General features: G+C 41.1%; 1 protein-coding gene across 11 annotated transcripts in view; it reads right to left on the reverse strand.

Annotated features, from left to right (window-relative positions):
• The window catches only part of LOC308458223 (uncharacterized protein), an 86353-nt gene that overhangs the window by 20443 nt on the left and 44896 nt on the right, over window positions 1-21014 (reverse strand). For 7 of the 11 annotated variants that reach the window (XM_080973106.1, XM_080973104.1, XM_080973101.1 and 4 more), the window contains 4 exons: window positions 19580-19705; window positions 12019-13917; window positions 9597-9688; window positions 7374-7499 (listed from right to left, as the gene is read on the reverse strand). The gene's annotated coding sequence lies outside the window, so the exon portion shown is untranslated. Of the gene's footprint in view, window positions 1-7373; window positions 7500-9596; window positions 10825-12018; window positions 13918-19579; window positions 19706-21014 lie in introns of all 11 variants that reach the window. The other 4 variants (XM_080973103.1, XM_080973107.1, XM_080973105.1 and 1 more) reach the window with 4 other exon arrangements.

A 21014-nucleotide genomic window follows, 5' to 3' on the forward strand; every position in this document is an offset into this window, starting at 1 on the left:
CTGGCCACATGACTCAGAAGCTGTCTGTGGACAAACGCCAGCTCCCTCGGCCTATAAAGCGAGATGAGCAGGCAACCCCAGAGTTGGTCACGACTGGACCTAATGGTCAGGGATCCCTTTACCTTTATATAATGTTTTAAATCATGTAGGAGAGTCACCCTTGAAGAACATGACCTGAGAGGTAGCATATATACCCTGGAAATAAATGAATATAATGCAGTCATTGTTGATATGCGTGCATCTTCCCAAAAGAAGGTGCTGGGTGTGTTTCTCTACTTGATTGGGGTTCAATTTACTGCTTCGCTGCTTGGACAATTTCACATGCCTTAGGCTGTTTGAACTCATTTATATGAGCAGACATAGTATAAATATCTTCTATCTCACACAGTCATGCATTTCCATAGTAAGATAGAGCCTTATATTTGGAATAGTCTTTGTTTAAAGCCTTCTGACTTTATTTTATTCTTTCTCCCCTGCTCCAAAAAGAAAAAAAAGGAGGGGGGAAGCCCAGTTATAATGGAAGCTTCAATTTATGCTTTATGAACAATGCCAGCATCATCATTTTAATGTTGTCCATATGGGCTTCTAATAATAGATAAGAGACTACACTTGTATTGTATGTCTTAGAGACATTTAAAATCTTGATAGGGAAAGGCTGATTTCATTGGCCCCACAGTTAAAGGAAAGCAGACCCTAATTAAAAGAATTCTGTTCTGAATTAACTAGTTTGACATGTGCTAATTGACAGTTCCTGTGAAATGGTTCTAATTAAAGTCAATATGTCTTTTTCAATTAAAAGGAAATTAAGAATATACTAATATACATTAACAACTTAATCTGCCTTCAATATCCCATATATCAGCAGCCTTAATGTTATTGGAGAGCCATCTGACATATATCTTCCACTGTTTGGTTGCAAAGTCTTATTACTCCAAAAGAACACCAACCATATATGAATCCCCTTCCACAAGGAGAAGGCTGGATTTTGCTCTCATTTTTGCAGACCCTAAGTGCAAGGATGATTGAAGGTAAACCCATGTTTCTTGACAGTTAAGGTAAGGAGGTATTCTTATTACGCTGCAAACTTTGGTTACAAAAGTTATTCATTAACCAGCTAGGAAAACCTTCTGACATTGCTCCTACTACTAATCAGAAGGCTGGCCCATTTTCAAGATTTGATCCAAGTATAAAATAAATTCATATGAGACATGTGCCCAAGAAAACTGACTTTCCCCCATTATATTCTTTTTATCAGCTTGAAAGGAGATGCTCTCAATAAATACTTTTTGATTTATATAAAAATGAAAAATATGATTGCCTGGTAGGTAAAGGGAGAATTCAATATAGAGCAAGTAGAACGCCACTCATGCAGCAGGATTTCACTTTCCCTCCCTCTTATAGCCCCTGTGTACCCCAAAAATCTGCTCTAGTGGGTCACCCAACTCTCCAGAACAGATTTTGAGGACTGCAGAGTGAAGGAGAAGAAGGCAATATCCTGATGTCTATAGGGGGTAAATTTTACTCAGAGTATACCCATTGAAATTAATGAGCATGACTAAGTTAGGTCTATTGCTTTCAACCGGTGAGTAAAACTTTGTTGAATACCACCCGGTATGTCTGGATTCAGACCAATGTGCTAGAAGCTGCCCCTTTACTATATGTGATGATAAGGAAGTACTGTTTATCAACCACAATATTAAATCAAATATATATTATCAATACTTTAATGCTAACAGCTGTGCTGATTGATAATATTCCTTTGCCCTTCCTTCAATACCAGCATTGATACATTTAAACAGCTGCAATATATGGTAGACTATTAAAATTCAAATGATTTCCTTACATAAAATATATGGTCGAACTTTGGTTTCTGTCTCTTTCAATTGTTTACAATGAACATAATTAATTATGTTAATTTTGGAGTCACTCTTCCCTTGTAAACAGCATACAGTTTAATTGAATGTGGAAAACTGCCTTATACTGAGTCAAACTACTAATCTATCTAGCTCAGTACAGTGGTACCTCAGGTTACATATGCTTCAGGTTACAGACTCCGCTAACCCAGAAATAGTGTTTCAGGTTAAGAACTTTGCTTCAGGATGAGAACAGAAATTGTGCTCCGATGGCGCAGCAGCAGCAGGAGGCCCCATTAGCTAAAGTGGTGCTTCAGGTTAAGAACAGTTTCAGGTTAAGAACGGACCTCCGGAACAAATTAAGTACTTAACCCGAGGTACCACTGTATTATCTGCACTGACTGGCAGCATTTATCTGGGGTTTCAGAAAGGGAATCTTCCTAACCAGCCATGTAGCCAGCTGTCCTTGTGGAGATGGGCAACCACATTTCTAGATGGGGCATTTGGGGGGGAGGTGAATTGTGCCAACCAATTCCTCCTCCACCGACCCACATCACTGCTGGAGAGGATGTGAGGGCCAGGCCAAGGGAAGGAAAGGGAAAAATATGTCCTCCCCCGCCCCCCGCATCTGCCCCAAACATAGCTGGCAATACCAAGGATTGAACTTGAGGCCTTCTGCATGGAAAACACATGTTCTGCCACTCTCTCCCTTTTTTAAAAAAATAAGAACTTTGGTATAAGTTCTCATCCTAAAAGGCATAAAGAGAATCCATGGCCACATTCATACCATAAATTTGAAGCACTGTGATACCACTTAAAACAGTCAAGGCTTTGCCCAAAGTATTCAGGAAGCTGTAGTTTATTAAAGGTTCTGAGAGTTGTTGGAAAACCTCTGGTCCCCTTACAGTTCCCAAAGTTCCCTGCAAATTTGTAAGCAGTTCTGGAAAATGTAACTTTGGGAGGGGGTGGGGGGGTCTTCTAACATCAGGTGTACATGGCTTCAGGCATCAGTGGTATGAGTGCACTGGACCCAGAGGAAATGTGTACACAGCCTGAAAAAAGGCCATACTCACTCCATCAGAGTGAGACCTCCTGGGCAAGGTGGCCAGGAGACTGCCTGTACCACCACTACTTTGCCACAGTGACTAGAATTTTTTGGCCCTCCCTCATCCCGCTCTAAGAATGAGGCAGGGTGGAGGAGGAGAACCCAGGAGTAGCATCATATGGGCAGCAACAGGAGCCTGAGGAGTGGTCCAGCAGAGAGACCACAAATTTACTACTACGTCTGCCCATTGCTTGAGACCATTTTTTCATTTTGCCCTGTGACAGGACTGGCCCTGGAGCAGAGTGGGAGGAAGCACATGGCTGAGGCTTGCTCATGTAGCCCTAAGCCATGGTTCAGCATTACATCGGAAGTGGACCAATGCATCAAGATGGTGTGCTATGCTTATAGCTCAGTCCTTTGGATGTATACAGGGGAGAGCTTCCAGGCTATTACTGATAACCCCTCTTTATTTCCAGCAGATCCAATGTTTTCCCTAAGAATAACTTCTGCACTACATTCTTACTCACAATTTGCAGGAAGCAAACTCCAGAACAGAAGCAAGTAGGAACAGGGGCGAAATCATTCGTGTATCCCCTGCTTATATAAGCCACCTCCAAATGAAGTTGTTGATTCAAGCTAACAAATCTGGATCACAGCCTCAGGACCATGTAAACAAACAACTTGAAGATTATAGCAAGCACATTTCTGAAGGTAAATGCATAAATCTAAAGGCGTCATATACAGGCCTGGTTCAAACAATCATGTCTTAATAAGAACAAACCTAGGGCTGCCATATTACTGGAATGTCAAAGGCAGAATTTGTGTCCTGGGGAAAGTTCTGAAAGGTAACGCTTTGTCTCAACAAGTTTCGGTTTTTCCTTTAAAAAGCTCAACAATTTTGGGGTGTCCTGGTTTTTACTTTTTGAAATATGGCAACCCTAACAAACCAAGATCTTAAATCTACTTCAAACCATGATTTAAAAGCCTGGCTTGCTTTGAACCTGGTAACCTTGGTTCAAATAAAATGGGAAATTGTAGTTAATTAAAGACTTCCGATTTAATTGTTTCACACTGTGGGGAGAGGCAAGAGGGGCCTTTGCACAGGCAAAGGATTTGTACATATTTCATCTTATTAAAATGAGATATATTCCAAAAGCAGCTATAGGATCCAAACCAGGATGATTAAAGTTCAATAACATGTGCATTGTTAATATCAGCATTACCAACTGATTTATTTACAGGTATTTGTTTTGCCTTCATTTGACATGGATTTTTTTCCTAACTGTACTACAGTAAATGTGTTTTTATTAAGTCACTAGATTACCAGGATTTTTATAGTAAGAACAGGGCAAGTGAGAACTGCAACAAAATATTGCAGTGCATCCTTGTTCCTAAAAGCATCTGAAATGTCCGGGGAAACCCGGGGTCTTTGGCAGCCCATATTGGAAGTGTTGTTTTTTGGCGATTTTCATTTAAAAATAGGTTAAAACTTCATTTTCTTTGGAGACTTTGCAAAAAAAAAAAGAAGCCGCCCCCCGCCACCACCCAAAAAATAATAATAATAAAAGTTCAACAACTTGCCTGAATTTTCACTTTTTGAATATGGGAATCCTACCTCCAAGCAATACTTGTTTTCCCTCCACCACCTCACAATTCCATTTTTCATCTTCCAACCATTGCTCTACATTGTGTAGCTACTGAGTTTGTCCAGTACTCATTGGACAATTATTATTATTTATTGAATTTATATACTGCCCTATATCCGGAGGATTGCCCCCTCAGATTTCTTTAGCAATGACTTATGTTTGTTTTTATTTCCCAGTTCATTAGACTTCAATTCCCATCATCCTTGACAAATTGGCCCACGCTGGCTGAGGCTGATGGGAGACATAGTCCAGCATTACCTGGGGTCCCAGGGTTTGGGAAAGGCTGCTGTCAGAGCTGCTTCCAGATCCTAGCTCACAGCGGATCACGCTAGCCAGCGATCATTAAACAAAAGTCTTTATTGAGTTACAGTTTCCATTCTCAAGCTGCTGCGTGCAACTCTACGTCTCATGGTTAGATCGGCGAAGCTCCATCTGAGTCTCCGCCCCCTGTACACCAGTTTAAGATTCTAGCCTTACTCCACCTCTTCCGTCTCTCCTTTCTCCTCTGGGTCCTGCTACCCCCCGGGGTCCCTTCCTTCCTGGATTCTTCCGACGCTGACGTTGACCCCCCTGACTCCTCCCCGTCTTTTCGGCGGGCTTTGGGACCTGGCTCCCTATCCGGGCTGCCAACTGCACCGCCCTCCTGTACATTTGAACTTGGCGCGCGCGCCCAGCCTTCAACCTTCCTCTCGACCGTTTCCTCGCTCCCCGATGGAGGCGTGGCCAATCCTGACTCATGTCCTCCCACTGGCAGTGCGCCGCCTGATCCCGATGCCTGGGACTCCTCCCCCCTACTGCACTCTGGTGTGGACGCTGGTCCTGATTTCCAACTGCTTCTCTCTGAGTCCCCTCTGGCCCCTTCTTCCTGGGGTGTCCCCCTCGGCACCCCCCTTGCTCTGACCATGGGAGCCCCTTTCTGTGAATCTTCCGATTCGCTGGAAAGACTCAGAGACCTCGGACCGCTGTCATCGCTAACATTACCTTCGGACTCCTCCCCCTCGCTCTCTATTTCCTCCCTTTCCTGTGCCTCTGCTCCTGAACCCCTGACAGCTGCCTTAAAGGAACAATTTGCGCATTGGCAATAATTCATCTGCACCATTTTGCTCCTCTTTCTATGGCTACTGATTATCACAACCCTTCTACAAGATTAAAGTGGGAGAGTGCAGACAAGAATACAGACATTCTGTCCTGCCTTTCCATTATGTAACGCTCAAGGTGGCTTACAGAAAATTAATATTTTTTTAAAAGCTGTAAAAATCAAATCAAATAAGCACTTTTTAAAAAAGGTACAATTGGCATGTTTTTTAGGCTGCTTCCCAGTCCCAAAACCCCTCAGCCAAACCTCTGGAGAACAGGTCCCTGGAGAGCCAGCACACCCTTAGACTAGGAAGTACATGCATGCCACTTTCCTCTTTCTGACTAGACAATACATTACTGCTGCTATATAAACAGAGGAAGTGTGATGATTTATTATTATGACCCAGTTCTTACGTTTCTCTGATTTTCATGGCTTTAAATCAGAAAGAGTTTTAAACTGGAACTATTTTTAACTGCCTTTGTAAGTGAAATTGTTTTTAAATGTTTGTATTATTTTATATATGGAATTGTTTTTAATTGTTTTTAGACTTCTTTTATGGCTATAACTCTTTTCTATTTTTTTTATTTTAAGATTGTAATATGTTAGCGTTGCAACCCACACTAGGACCCTGTTGTGCAGGGAGGTAAGAAGCAGAAATAAATAAATACATAAAAATCCAATTCCATGATGACACACTGGTTTTATTACATACACCACTCTGATTGGTTTTTCTTGATTTGTGGTGTATAAAATAAATAAGCAAACAAAACAGGCATGCAGGTTGAGATCATGGTCACCTTAGGCAGTACACCTTTCTTTAAATTAAAGTCATTTCAGCTAAACATCTTGAAATTCCATATACAGATTGATGGTGCAAGGCTATTCGTGAAGGGTCTGGTGCTTTAAAGCTATTTGGAATAAAGGCTTTCTGACTTTCTGGTGATCTCTAAATGGTGCAAAGGTTGGGATTTCCTCTTCCGCTTGCACACACGTGTGCAAGGCTTGGCTCTCCAGTTCTTGGCTTGTTCTGGTTTTAATCTCATTGTTGGCAGATGGCAGATGGGAATGTTTTGTGGCTTGTAAGCTTTGGACGTCGCTGATGCAACCATGATCGCTCGCACAGATGCACCAGAGAAGAGCCATCTCAGTCCTTATACAATTTCCAGATTCCAGCTATCTTTGCCTTTATACAAATAATTAACCCGGCATCCTTTCTGTTTATATCCCAACTAGCAAAAGCAGAATTGTTTGTGTGAGGAAGAAACTGCTGTGTTGGCAAGGCGAGGCAAGCACATCCTAAAAAACGCTCCAGTCCAAGGAAAATTTTTCTTGGCAGTGGGTCTGTTCAAGTAATCAGCATGTGGGACATGGTATGCCATGGCCCAGGCAAGACCCCCTGTTACTAAAGCCTGTTTCTGCTCAAGTATCTGTCCCCCATCTCTCCTCCTCCCTCCCCCCACACCAGTCACATTTGCCTGCCCTTGAGTTCTGTGAAATAACTATACATCCTCTCTTAATATATACATTCTGGAAACTGTTTTCACTGCTAAAACAGAACAGATAAACATATTTTCAACATTTATTCGTTCAGCAGATAGAAAACAAAGTAATATGGGGTGGTTTTAATATCTTATTGGCTTTGCTATCCCAAGATCTTGGCCTCTGGCAGCCTTTCTTTACACACCAGGCACTGTGCTTCCCCTTCCCCTTCCCACCCCCTTTGTTTGGTTTTTTAATTGAATATTTCATACCTTAGGTCAGCTGATTCTGGCCCCTGTTTGTTTTCCACATTCCAGTGTGTGTTGCAGCATCAATTTTTAATTATTGTGGTTGTTATGATGAACATGAAACGCCATTCAAGTTGCTCTCCTCGTTGCCTGGGAAAAGAAAGGAAAACTCCTTTTAGTATCAATGGCTGTATCAGACTGACTGCTTTAACCATGTGTTCTTACCAGCTTTATTTTTTATTAAAGTTCCAAGCTCCTGTTTCTTAATTTTCTAGAACCTTCTGAAGTTTTCCAAACTATGTGTAAAAAATAAGACCCAGGCTGTTTCCAGACTGTTGTTATTTTGCAGATGGGATTCAGCGGCAAACCAGCAAATGGAAAGCGCACAGTGAAAATGGATTTGGAACTCTTGCACAGCTCCTCAATGGATTTTTTGCAGTAAAGAAAGTGATGGGCAAAAGGCACCAGAAAGTGTGGGGTAGTAACAACTGCTTAAGGCAGTTGTATAACCTCCTGGCAAACAAATCAGAAGAAAAGCTCACTAAACAAGTGATGTTGTATAATGCCCCGCATAATTAGTGTATACAAATCGGGATACATCACCGATCAATTACCACAGATAAGGCTTTATCACCTCAAAGGTAAAGGGAACCTCAAACACAATACTTAATGGAGCTACAAGCTTCTGTAGGCTGTGTGAATATCAGCTCTACATTTTTGGCCTTTTGTGATGTGGAGGCTCTAGCTGTCAATGAAAGAAAGAGCTTCAGTGTGACATCATCATGCAACTTGGTCATTCACTGGCCATACAGGGCAGCTCTTAGCAAAGGGCAAAAAACATGGTGAAGCATCAGCTCACTTTGATGGAGTTGGTATATTGCAGGCTTCCTCAACCTCGGCCCTCCAGAAGTTTTTGGCCTACAACTCCCATGATCCCTAGCTAGCAGGACCAGTTGTCAGGGATGATGGGAATTGTAGTCTCAAAGCATCTGGAGGGCCGAGGTTGAGGAAGCCTGGTATAATGGTATAAGTAATTGCTCACAAGTAGAAGCAAAGGCTTCAGAGGTTGAGTTTTGATGTCTAATATAAATTTGAGTTTTGAATTGCAGTGTAATTTTACTGAGAAGCATCTGATAGGCAGAAAATAGATACCATTTATGCAGGATTTTCACATACCTTCTAAAATGTTTTTCAGCCTAATGACTGTATAGAAAGACATATAGATGCATCACACTGCAGATATGCTTTTCCAGCCAGGCATGTGAGAGAATTTGCAATAAATGAGGCTGATTTTAAGAGAATAAATCTCTAAGAGGGGGGGGGAATACATTGTACATTGTGCTTTCTGAAATGTAGGAGCCTGCCCTTGATATATGGAAATAATTGAATAAGTGGACATTTAAAAATTCATATAGGCTTTTATTTTATTTTTTCCACGTAAATATATTCAGTAGAATAGTTACAATTCACTGGATTGAAAAAGTCTTTTCTTTGATGAGGAGTGTCGCTATGCAACTCCGAATGAGTGTGTTTTGAAGGTTTAATGGTGTAAAATGACACAAATGTTTCAAGACCGGCTATGCTTTAGTACACAAGAGTGTGCTATGAGGATAACAGGAACACTGAAGCCACAAATTGCTGGGAATGAAGCATCATTCTCTTTAAGTTTGTGTGTGACAGGGAATCCTCTCAGCACTTTCATCAATGCAAATGCAATTAAAACATTGCCTGCCCACACTAAAGGGGAAGGTGTTCTTTATTTTCAGCTAGCTGACAACCTTTTACTTAGCAAGTGTGCAGGTTTGGAAGGAAGTTGGGGATAAAACGTTCCTCCAAAGGGGGGAAACCTTTGCTCTTTCCATGGTCTTTGCCACATGTGTCTTCAGGCTCTACAAGGATCTCCAGTTACTGTGGAATTTTTAAAGTTTGTTCATTATATACTTATTTATTTACTGTACTTATCACCCTGCTCTTCCCACTGGAGCTCAGGGAGTCTAAGAACAATGTTTTAAACGAAAGAAATGCATTTAAGACAGTAATTAGGAGTCATCAATGAATCAACAACGATACAGTTGACCATAGGCCATTTCTTTTGCAAGATGTGGCAAACCACCAAAAGCCTAGAGAAATAAAAACATTTTTAGGTTGCCATCTAAATGTCATTGTTTGGGGTGGCAATCAAATCTCTGTCCAAAACGAATTCATAGACCAGTGGACAGGGGTACATTATGCAAAAGATGTTCTTACTCTTTTGAAGATTCATTTTTTGCCGGAGCTGGCTTTGCCGTGAAGCAGAGGAGGCAATACACTTCAGGGGATCCTGCCCAGGCAGGGTGGAGCTGAGGAAAGAATAGAGGAAAGCAGAGAATGGTGTCTGAATGGGTCAAGTCCTTTGAAAAGTGGTGGTCCTCAACAGTGAGGGAGAACAATTTGGGTCTGATTTCAGACATCAAAATAGCTCGGGGAAGTAATCCGTATTGCATTCATATTAGGGATGGAGAGAAATTTTGTTTGATTCATATTTTAAGGCAAACCTGCCTAATTTGGCCTTCCGCACATACACGAACTGAATTCGAATTTTGCAATTCATTTCTCCTACCCAAAGGATGTGTAAAAAAAAATGCAAATATTAGGGGAATATGTGCAAACACACAAAAATATATAGTTTAGTAAGAATAACAGATGAAAATTCAATATATTGGTTTAAAAAAATGCTTGCAAAAATGTGTCTATTAGGCAAAATTGGGGGAAAGTCCCACCTGTAAATTAGGAGAAATGTGCACCAAAATGCTGATGGGTTTTCATCAAGACTTTTTATTATATATATTTTTAAAAATCACCAGATGTTGAGAAACTGAAAAAACTAGAAGTGTCATCTTAAGAGAGTGACTGGGGAATGAAGCTGGAAGATACTAGTTGCTGGAAGCAGAATGTCAAAGAACCAGACCAAGTTTTGTTCCAAATCTCTTATGAACTGAACCTAAGGTTGCACCTTATTGTGAAACAAAATTGGGCAATCTGTTGCCCCCAAAAATCGGCTAGCACAATTGTTACCTGGTCCTCTGTTCAGCAACATTAAAACTCACCTACCCAGTACTGTATGAGCCTTTGTGCTAGTGAGCAGAGAATGCTGGACACCACCTTGTGCCATTTTTGGTATATTACCATTACCAGCTTAACGGTCCACATACAGTAACCATCATTAACATCTTTCAAACCTGTTATGGACACTCTTGGGGTCACATTTCCCTGCTAAAATCCACATAGTGGCACAGCCAGAAAATGACAGCTGACACACTTCTCCGTGTCACAAGGGTCATATACAATTAAGAACTGAATAGCTAATAAAGCTCCTTTTCTCTTCTCTTGAGTTCATGTGTCGCTGTCGAATATTCCGCTTGTATTTACAATGCCATATTGCTATTTAAGGATGTTTTCACACATGAGGCTTAAATTGATTTTTGTTTCAATTGATCTGTAATGCAAATGTAAAGCTCACAGTGACCAGAATGTACATTTGATTTTAAAATGGCTATTTTCTGCTTTCTTTCACACATTAACAACATTCACACATGGTACAAATAAGCAACGTGAAAGGGACTCAGAAGTGCTCTTTATGACATGTGTGAAAATGCCCTAGTACTCTACAATGTTTTTCCAACATGAGCAGAAATCCGTAATATGTGCATTTGATATAAGAGGAGTGTGCTGCTGTCGAAACCTAAGGGTAGCTCACACAATTTCCGATGTAATAATACAGTGGTACCTTGGGTTAAGTACTTAATTCGTTCCGGAGGTTTGTTCTTAACCTGAAACTGTTCTTAACCTGAAGCACCACTTTAGCTAATGGGGCCTCCTGCCGCCGCTGCACCACCGCTGCACAATTTCTGTTCTCATCCTGAAGCAAAGTTCTTAACCCGTGGTACTATTTCTGGGTTAGTGGAATCTGTAACCTGAAGCGTATGCAACCTGTGATACCACTGTAATGTCCATAGAATCATAGACTTGCAGAGTTGAAGTAACCCCAAGGGCCATCTAGTCCAACCCCCTGCAATGCAGGAATCTCAGCTAAAGCATCCATGACAGATGGCCATCCATCCTCTGCTTTAAAACCTCCAAGGAAGGAGAGTTCACCACCTCCCATGGGAGTCTGTTCCACTGCCAAACAACTGTTATTGTTAGAAAGTTCTTCCTGATGTTTAGTCGGAATCTCCTTTCTTGTAACTAGAAGTCATTGGTTTGGGTCCTAGCCTCTGGAACAGGTGGAAACAAGTTTGTTCCATCCTCCATGTGACAGCCCTTTAGATATTTGAAGATGGCTATCATATCTCCTCTCTGGCTCCTCTTGGAAGGTGGCTAAGATCTGTGCACTTGCTTGACATCATCACTACATGCACAATATAACATATTTATTGCAGTACTGTATGCACATTCCTATGCATGCATTTCCCCTTCCCAAAGCCCACCAATTCACTTTTTAGATGGACGGATTACAAAACTTGGGTGCATGCATGTACATACCAATGTAAGCACATGTTACTTTCATATTACATCACTCATCTATGTGGTAGGCACATACAAAGGCCGCCACACCACTATAGATACTCCCCCCCCCTAAACTCGAGACCACAATAGTAGCCAAGGTTGAAAAATTAAGAGAATGCCTTACCCAAACTATTCAACACAACATTATCACTGGGGTTATAGTGTGGCATCTTATCAAATATTATCGTTCAAATTAAATACAGTCAGGTGTAGTCCATTTCTTTGTCCACATGACCTTGCTTTCTGCGACTGTTGACTTTACTCATTGTCTTTGATTTTCTCAGACCTGTGGTGTAAAATCACGGTCATGGATCTAAAGTGGAATAAGTAATTGCTTGATAGCTTCTTGCTAACTCTGGAAAGTGCTGTGCAGCTGCTGATGTATGTTTGTGCTGGCATTGCAGAGTGGAGCCCTGGGAATAAGGAATCTGACTTCAGAGAAACAAGAGCTAGCTTCAAAGAAGGGAACAAGTCTCCCCAGCTGATAGAACTTTTACTGAAAGAAAAACAACAATGAACTAAGAAACACACCAGTAATATCTCTTGTTACTCCTCTGCAATCCTTTTCCAAACTTTATTTTCATTTATCTGATTACACACTTCCGTCTCCACAATCTCCATTGTGATGGTTCTACCTTTTCTGTTAGTTTAGGTGCTTGATGGTAGATTACAGTGAGACCACATTACTTCAAAGCACACTTTTTAGTTATTAAAGCAAAAAATATGACTCCCATTATTATGATACATCCTTAGAGGTTTCTACAGATTTGGAGGTACTAAATCCAAGGAAATGATTTGATGTCTATTAGTTATATGTGTTTTTTTTACAGATTAAGAAGCTATTCTGTCCTAATACATAGCTCACCTAGAGTTTTCACTTGTAACCTGACATATTTTATCACAACAAATCTAGCCTTGGTCATACTTTTCGTATGGTGAATTGGTAGGTGGGCCTCCAATTGTTCCCATTTTACTTCTTTTAAAATAAAACTAACATAAAATAGTGGGGGCTGAAATAATGTGTATCTTTCCAAACTTGAACTTGGGGAAAATATGGAAAATAAAATATTATCATAAGACTCTAGGTATTACCTTGTTCAAAGCAAATAGGGAATTTTGCCACTCCAGTTATAGACAAAAGGAGCCTAGTTGAGCATTGTTGGGTATTATGACTATAAATTAGCAAATCCATTATTGTCATGTTAGTTTACACCTATTAACAATGCTAAATGGTTTATTTAATACCCATTAAGCTTTTACTTGCAACATTTTCACTTGGGTCAGCCTTTACAGAAACTGATTGGGTTTTTTTAAGGAAAATTTGAACATTATCAATCAGTTTCGTTCTCCTGGCTGCAGGCAATGGAAACTAACATGAGTATAACATTAATACACTATTCAACAAAATTCAATTTGGCAAAATAATACTTGGTGCACCACTATGTTAAAGACACACCTATGCACACTTACCTGGGAGAAAGCCCCATTGACCTCAGTGGTACTTCCAAATAAACATGTATTTGTAATTGCTCTTTTTTAAAGTACCATTTGCAAAATAGAGACCAATGACAAGAAAAGCCATGCCTATTTCTACATTCTCTCATGCTTGCCTCATGGGGAAACAAATAAGATGAATGGATGTCCATGCATGCAACAGGTTTTTGTATACCCAGTTTAGCAGAACCATATGTAGAAACACTGGGGGTTGCTTGATAGAAGACAGCTATTACTTAAAAGGACAGTTCTGTTTATTCAGTTGTAGTTGGTGGGAGGAAGAATAATACAAATAATATTTTTTCCCCTGAGTAAGTTGTAAAAAGTGTGACTTACACAACAGCATCAGAAGAGCTTGCCATTGTTCAATGAATCACAGTGAGAGAATAAATTCATAGTTTTACTTGTATTTACATTAGGCAATGGTTCCACGAAAACAAAGAAAAGGATGCAAGTGACCTTCCTGCTAGCCATTTGCTTGGGTTCCCTGCAGATAGTCAGTGTGAGCAGGAAATTGGCAAAGCACAGTCTGAAAATAAAAATGAGGCTCCATCAGTAAAGAACAGAAAAAGGCTTTCAGCATTGATAGTGCACATAGCCGAGCTAAGCTTCTTCTTACCTTTCAAATGATCTGCCTCTACATCACAGTGTAACATTTTTATGAATGTCTTTTTCTCAAGAATATTTCAGCCTCATGTATTTATCCTCACAACTACTTTGAGAGGTATGATGGACCTGTCAAGGTTCACAAGTGCTGGAAAATCTCAACCTCTGTCTCCCATGTTCCAACTGTCTTCTCCATTCACAACATACTTAGATACTTTTCATGTGATTGTTTAATACAGGGCACACAGAAATCCAAGAGAAGTTACCCCAGAAGAGAAAGGGATGAAGGAGCCTGGTTGGCATGGCCCCAGGAAACAGATGGAGAGTACAAAAGGTCAAAGGAGGTAGGGGGCCGATAGAAGGGTGGAGCCCTTGACTCTGAGAAATAAGAAAAAGAGTTAGGCTCAATACAGGGGGAGGGAAGAAGGAAAGAGGAGAGACGGATGATGTCAGATAATTGAGAGAAGAAGAGCGAGCAAAATTCAGCAGAGGGCTAAGGAAAGACTGGTTCTCATGGCATCAGTCTGCCAAGAGGTGCAACCTTCTGGATGCAGGGGTGGCCAAATAAGCCAGGTGCCCATAGAAAGAAGAATGCAGCGGCACCAGAGGAAGAAGGAAGCCAAGGAGCTCTGACATTGAGCTGGGCACACTGAAAGGCCACCACAATTTACAACCCTAAACTAAGGCCTTAGGGCTTTGTACCCAACTCTGGAATGATGCTAAGTGCCAGAAGGTGGGTGAATAAACCTCTTTTCTTGCTGTGGTGTGAGGCAAGTGTGGTGCTACTTCATTCTCCTTTGATCAAACACAAAAAAGCTGTGGAGCTCCGACCATCAGGCCCCAACACATGAGGGAACACAAAAATGAATTAAGTGGAAGAATGAATTTTGTACCACACACAAAGATTACATTTCCTTTATGTTCAGTGTCCCTTGCCAGAGAAAGAAATGTAAAGAAACAGCCACTGGCAGGAGTCAAACTTGGGTGTTTTGTTTGTTTGAAATATTTCTTAGCTGTCCTTCATCAGATTCCAGAGTACAAGAGCATGAATAAAATCTGCAAGGACCTAAAAACAAAAGGCAGCCAGATGGAGCTCCCATTCCCAGAAAATGTTTCTGCATGATTTTCAGGCTTTCTTCCTTTCCCTCCCACCCCCATGCTACAGCCCCCCTCATTCAGAAGTTTTCCCCAATCCTTAGGAGAAGGGGGAGAAGAGGTGGGTAATGTCCCTTTCCATCTACTAGCTTTCTCCAGCATATCTGTAGATCAAATACCCTTTTCCCCATGCACCCTACTTCCCAGAACAGTAAGTAACCAGATATAAAGGAGGACCAAACATTTCTGCCTTTTCTCATTGCATAGAAAAAGGAATTTCAGCAGGTGTCACTGGACTGTACCACTTCAGGCTACAGGTGACATGTTTACTCATATAACAAGCTCTTTGCAGTCAGACTTCAGGGACTTTTCTTCTTCCCACAAATATTTTAATATGTAATTCTTCCATCTGCAGTCAAAAGTGGTACAATCCATTCTGCTGTGTGTACCGACCAGGCCATAGGTCAAAAGCAAACGGCTTAGTAGGTAATATATTTTGTTAATGGCCTTGCTCTTATAATGTGCATCTAGCTCAAGTATTCGCAATTGTTACCAGGTAGTTTTCAGTCTTCTAAAATCCTTCTGTTATCTGAGTATCATTTTATCTAGCTTGCTATTTGCTGGTGTCATCTGCAATAAATAATTGGATTAATAAATGCTCACATTTAGCCTCCATCCCTAAGAGGCAAAACATAATGTATGCATTATTTCTTTGAAATAGCAATTTGTAAGTTTTGCCAAGAAGTTATATATTTGATATAGAGGAGTTTGTAAGGCAGCAGAGGAATAAAGACCATTTTTGTAATGCAATCCTGTCTCAGTCAAGCTCTTGCAGCTAACAAATCCCCTGGCAGGAAACCTCTCAGTGGACTGTTTCCAAGTCCTCAGCCTGAACAGCAGTTACAGGCTCTTCAGAAGAGCAAGCCCAAGATGGTTCCGCACCTTTGACTTCTGACACTTCATCCTCCTGTTACCTCATGCTTAGTGAACCTCTGAAGGAATACTTGGCTGCCATGTTTATAAACAGCCTTTGCCTTCTTCAGAAACAGCCTGGAAGGACGTATCTAGGTCACAAGCTACAAAACAGTCCCCTAATTAAGTCAAAGAGCCACATGTCACTGCTTGTACTAGTAGCTGGGTGGCAAAGATATACCCTGCATGGAGCTGGCGCCCCACTCAAGGGCAGAGTGAGGTGGCTGACAAAGGCAGCCAGTGCAGGAGGGCAGAAAGCCATAGACAGGTCTCTGGGACAGAGCTGTGTGTACACTGCTATGTAGCATATTCTGTGCCCCTTAGCTAGCATAGCCTGCTATACTCAAAGGCAGCAAAGGACATTGAACTAAGATTCAATTGCCAGACCAGCTTCTGTATCTAAAAAGGGCAGACATCAAAGGTGCCAACTTGAATAAAATAGGGGGGGGGCAGGTAAACCCTGCCTCACAAGAGGCTGTGCCATTTGAATGACAGTGCCCATCAGTTTGGGGGTGGGTCAGATTCCTCAAATATTTTATTGCGGAGGGGCGGAAGGACTTGGCCCCTAGGAGTCCATCCTGTGCTTCACTTTGGACAGCAAAATGTCTTGTTTTAATCATCCTACTAGCGAGCCCACTAGTAAAAGATGACTCAGCTCGCCGTGTCTCCCGCCGGAAGTTCAAACAACAAAATGTCTTTCAGTGGCCCAACCCCTTCCCATACACTGTGACATGCCCTGAAACCGAAAACACCGCACATACCACACTTAAGCTTGGGGGGGGCACCAACTCCTGGTTCCATTGGAAGACTTTTTTCAAACTTAATTGCTGTGGAGGGCTTGGTAATCATCTTGGAGAGAGCAATGGAAAGGGAGGGGAAGAGTTAGCCCAGCCCTCTCTAGTTGCAACCTCCTGGAAGATCAGCTTGGAGGAGAATGTAGCCCTAATGGGGGGGTGCATGCATGTAGACATGTGAGAATGTTGTGTGGTGCATGCTGTGTGTGTGTGTGTTGTGGCTAGGGAGGGGGGAATATGTTCATTTCAATTTCTCTAGCGTTTTTGATATTTCCAGTCTTAGGGTTAGTCCTCCACATTTCTACATTCTATGTGCAGCCTGTGCCTTCAGTCATCACTGGCGACTAATAATGATGACTATATGCAACTTCAGGATCTGGTTGGCCACTGTGGCCTGAGGAAGCCATTCTTTTACCTAAGAGTCATGAGGTAATGCTTTAACAGTACATTCCCATGCATGTTTACTCCAGCAAAAGTAAGTTCCATTATATTCAGTGGGCTTACTTCTAGGTTAGTTGATAGAGGACTGCAGCCTGGACGTCCTACATGAAAACCACAAGTGTCAAGAGACATGAATCCAGCCTCATCTTGTAAAGAGAAAGGGGTTTCTGTTTACCCCAGTTTCACACATGGCAGTAGTTCCACTTTCTTATTTTTCTGTGGTGAATGATTTTACCCACACCTTTATAAGCATTCTTTGCCTTATTAATCCTGCTCTCAAGACTAAAACAAATTACTGTAATTGAAATGAGTATTGTGTTTTACTTCATTTTATTCGGTAGTCAAAAGGTGTGGTTGCCAAGAGGAAATTTCATCATGTTTCTGTCATGTAGGTTGTGGTTTGGGGGCAGGAAATAGAAATAAATTCACAATTGGGAACAATAAGCTGATGCAGCTGGTAGTTTGATCAGATTGGACCCCTCAGTTCAGTTTCAGGTCAACACTGAACTCCCACAATCTCTTTTAAAATTCATTGATATATTCTAGTGAGCTATTTCCAGTACTGACCTACATTCTTGACACATCTCTGACTTCACTAGGGTTGTATAAGGTGAAAATCAATGAATAACTTGAATGCAGAATTCCACGCCTTCAGATTGTGCCTGTTTAATAGCTATTTCACAGGCACAATTTTCTCACTCTGTCCACAATACAAAGTTGTGTACACAGTAGTGAACAGTGTGCATAGGCATAGGGATGGGTTTTTCTGAAGATCTTGATGTCAAGCTTATTCACATAGATTTTTTCTAATTCCTGTCTTGCTCTGTAATCTCAGTGAAAAGAGAGTGTTTGTCCCCCTTACCCCAGTTCTGTTTGTAATACAAACAATATTTGCATATTATATGCATTATTGTATGCATTATTATACACCTATACACTCCAGGTTTCCAAAGTAACCAACAAATATAACTGTATAGAAATGCATATACTTATACAATTATACTACATAAATATAATATTGCATAGGACTTGGCTCTTATTATATAATAATAATAATAATAATAATAATAATAATAATAATAATAATATAATTTATTATTTATTCCCTGCCCATGTGGCTGGGTTTCCCCAGCCACTCTGGGCAGCTCCCAACAGAATAAAAAAAGCGATAAAACATCAAACTTAAAAAACTTCCCTTCTAAAAGTCAGATAGTTGTTTATTTCCTTGACATCTGATGGGAGGGCATTCCACAGGGTGGGTGCCACTACCGAGAAGGCCCTCTGCCTGCATAATATATGTAATTTTTGCATATAAATTTGCATGGAATTAGGTTTGTTTTTTAAAAAACCTGATAATACATAAGTGGCTCAGAGATAAGTGGGGACTCAATACAGGAAGTAGTACAAAGCTAATTGGGTCAGAACCACTGGATTCCATATATAATTCTAAGGTGCTTGTGTACAAAGCTTGCAACTAGGATACCTGAAAGATCGCTTCACTTTTTATATACCCAGCATATCACTGGGCTCTACAGGAAAGGGCCTCCTGCAGATATCATCTCATCCTGAAGTTAGCATGGTGGCATCTGCTGTTTGGAACTTCCTCCCATTATATATCAGATACATGCCATCTTTATTGTCTTTTCCACACCTTTCTCTTCCAGCAAGCCTTTTAAGTGGCAATTAAGTGGTGATTACTGTTCCAGTGCTTATGTGCATTGTTGTTGTTAACTATTTGGGGATGTTTCTCGAGAAGCAGTTCATGAATTAAACAAATAAATAAATAAAAGTATGCAAAACCGATTCCTCCTACATCCTTCAGCATTCATGACTCTGCCTTATCAGCTAGTCAGCACTGTCAGCCTTGACAATGCCTATTATCTGCTTAAAGGAATGGAACGTGGTTAGCTGGATTCAGTTGGCCCACCTCAAACTACCCAATCAACGCCATACATATAGCCCCCTAAGCCACAACCACCTCCTATGCCACAAATTGATCTCAAGGAAAACTGGAGCTCCACAGCACTCTCCTCTTCTTCGGTTTCCATCAACCAGCATTGAGAAGTGTTCTCTGCCTCTGATGGTGGAGGTAGAACATAACCATCAGGGTCCATAGCCACTTATTGCCTTCTCCTGCGTGACTTTGTCTTTAAAAGTCATCCAGGTCTGTGGCCATCACTGCCTCTAAGATAGGCGTGAATCCTTATGTGCCTGAATGACAATAATAATTGTGAACCATAGTGTTTAAAAGCAAAGTGGTAAAAAAAAAGTATGAGTCAATACCTGCTGATCTTTAAGGTACTGCAAGACTCTTCTTCACAATTGCAGCAAACATTGCCCATTGCTCTGTGGATCTACAGTCTTGAACTTAAAACATCATGTCCAGCAATACGAGGTACGCTGAAAACGCTACAAAAAGACAGAGAGATATTATTCACATCAGAATGTATACATCCCACTATCCCACATGACAAAGGCAATTCTACAGGGGAAGCACATGCAAATGACTTCACACAATGCCTGCTTTCCAAGATCAATCGTTACCTGTGAAATGAAGTTGGTCAATTTGAAATACTTATCAGTCCTCCCTTCCTTAAAATAGGAAACTCGCTATATATAGGATACTGAACTCTGTGAGATTTATTCAGGAAAAAAGTAATGTTGAAAAAGAAAAGAAAAACCTGACATCAGGAGGATAGGAAAGTTAACTTGAAAATGAACTGCCTACTGCAGGTGAGTTCAAGGAACTCAAAGTAAAGCAAGAGACACTTCAAAGCATCAGTAAAAGACGAGTGTCATGAGGAAGCTGCCAAGTGGGAGCCATGAAATGATGAAAATGAATACAGATCATCTTGTATGTTAAACAATGATCAAACTTCCTTAAGCGACCCCTCATCTTTATTTATTTTTTAATATAGATATATTGAATAATAGAACACAAAGGTTCTCAAAGCACTAGACTTGCCTCTCTTGGGAGATTCAGACCATGAGAGATTCAAGTTTCTCACCCTGAGCGCCAATCGACATTTACGCTTTCACTGGTCCACAACGCAGAGCATTGAATTCCTACTTCATTCATACAAGCTGTGCACCTTCACTTGATAGCCAGTTCTAGGCTTATTCATTTGGGACAGAGTTAACAAGATTTTATCAGTTGAGGGCCAAATTCGCTCAGAGATAATCTGTTGGGAGCCACATGGCAGAGACGAGAGGGGCTTCCTTTCTCCCTGCAAACTAAAGGTCTGAAATGACAGCTTGCAGAAATCCTTTGACATCCATCCAGATGCTACACATAGCCTAGAGCTACAGATTGCTGCCCTGATTTAGGGCAATTATACTGCCCTTCATAGTACATAGCTCAGATTATAGGTATGTATACAAAAATGTGTAAAGGTAAAGGACCCCTGGACTGTTCAGTCCAGTCAAAGGCAACTATGGGGTGCGGCACTCATTTCACTTCAGGCCAAGGGAGCAAGAATTTGTCTACAGACAGCTTTTCAGGTCATGTGGCTAGCATGACTAAATTGCTTCTGATGCAACAGAACACCGTGATGGAAACCAGAGTGCATGGAAGCACCATTTCCCTTCCCTGCACAGTGGTACCTATTTATCTACTTGCACCGGTGTGATTTTGAACTGCAAGGTTGGCAGAAGCTGGGACAGAGCAACGGGAGCTGACTCATCAGGAGGATTCAAACTGCTGACCTTCTGATAAGCA

Source organism: Podarcis pityusensis (assembly GCF_964106645.2).
Source record: "Podarcis pityusensis genome assembly, chromosome: 11".
Classification (NCBI taxonomy): domain Eukaryota; kingdom Metazoa; phylum Chordata; class Lepidosauria; order Squamata; family Lacertidae; genus Podarcis; species Podarcis pityusensis.